The following is a 964-nucleotide window of genomic DNA, read 5'->3' as shown; positions in this document are numbered from 1 at the left end:
AGGAAGTGAGATTAATGTATACCCGATGCAGGATTCGAACCTACGACCATCTGCTCCGTAGGCAGACATTCTATCCAGCTGAACTAATCGGGCGATGAAGCTAGCAACTTTGATTGATATTTAAGTTGAATACTCTTCGGTAATTGGTCAATCCGTCAGGATACGTGAGCGGAATTCGGATTGCTCAGATACAGCCGTTGATGCGCACCACTATCTCATGTGCTTGCCTTCAGCGTCTTGTGTAAACTAGTTGGAGCTTCACATCGAATGCCCGATTTTATTGAAGTAGGATGGATGAAGAGGAAGTGAGATTAATGTATACCCGATGCAGGATTTGAACCTTCGACCATCTGTTCCGTAGGCAGACATTCTATACAGCTGAACTAATCGGGCAATGAAGCTAGCAACTTTGATTGATATCCAAGTTGAATACTCTTCCGAAATGGTTTAGGCGGTAATTGGTCAATCCGTCAGGGTACGTGAGCGAAATTCGGATTGCTCAGGTACAGCCGTTGGTGCGCACCACTATCTCATGTGCTTGCCTTCAGCATCTTGTGTAAACTAGTTGGAGCTTCACATCGAATGCCCGATTTTATTGAAGTAGGATGGATGAAGAGGAAGTGAGATTAATGTATACCCGATGCAGGATTCGAACCTACGACCATCTGCTCCGTAGGCAGACATTCTATCCAGCTGAACTAATCGGGCGATGAAGCTAGCAACTTTGACTGATATTCAAGTTGAATACTCTTCCGAAATGATTTAGGCGGTAATTGGTCAATCCGTCAGGATACGTGAGCGGAATTCGGAATGCTCAGGTACAGCCGTTAGTGCGCACCACTATCTCATGCGATTGCCTCCAGCGGCTTGTGCAAACTAGTTGGAGCTTCACATCGAGTGGCCGATTCAGGATACGTGAGCGGAATTCGGATTGCTCAGGTACAGCCGTTGGTGCGCACCACGT

The 964-nt window shown here is 46.6% G+C and overlaps 3 non-coding genes across 3 annotated transcripts; all 3 read right to left on the bottom strand.

Annotated features, from left to right (window-relative positions):
• Window positions 1–19: 19 nt before the first annotated feature.
• Pmar_PMAR000157 lies at window positions 20–93 on the bottom strand. The gene has a single exon. It is a non-coding gene; the product is annotated as a tRNA-Arg (tRNA).
• A 226-nt stretch (window positions 94–319) lies between these two features.
• Window positions 320–393, bottom strand: Pmar_PMAR000156. Its single transcript has one exon. It is a non-coding gene; the product is annotated as a tRNA-Arg (tRNA).
• A 241-nt stretch (window positions 394–634) lies between these two features.
• On the bottom strand, window positions 635–708 carry Pmar_PMAR000155. Its single transcript has one exon. It is a non-coding gene; the product is annotated as a tRNA-Arg (tRNA).
• Between the last annotated feature and the right edge of the window lie 256 nt (window positions 709–964).

Source organism: Perkinsus marinus (genome assembly GCF_000006405.1).
Source record: "Perkinsus marinus ATCC 50983 genomic scaffold scf_1104296951288, whole genome shotgun sequence".
NCBI lineage: Eukaryota > Perkinsozoa > Perkinsida > Perkinsidae > Perkinsus > Perkinsus marinus.
This window is presented reverse-complemented; position numbering and strand designations above follow the sequence as displayed.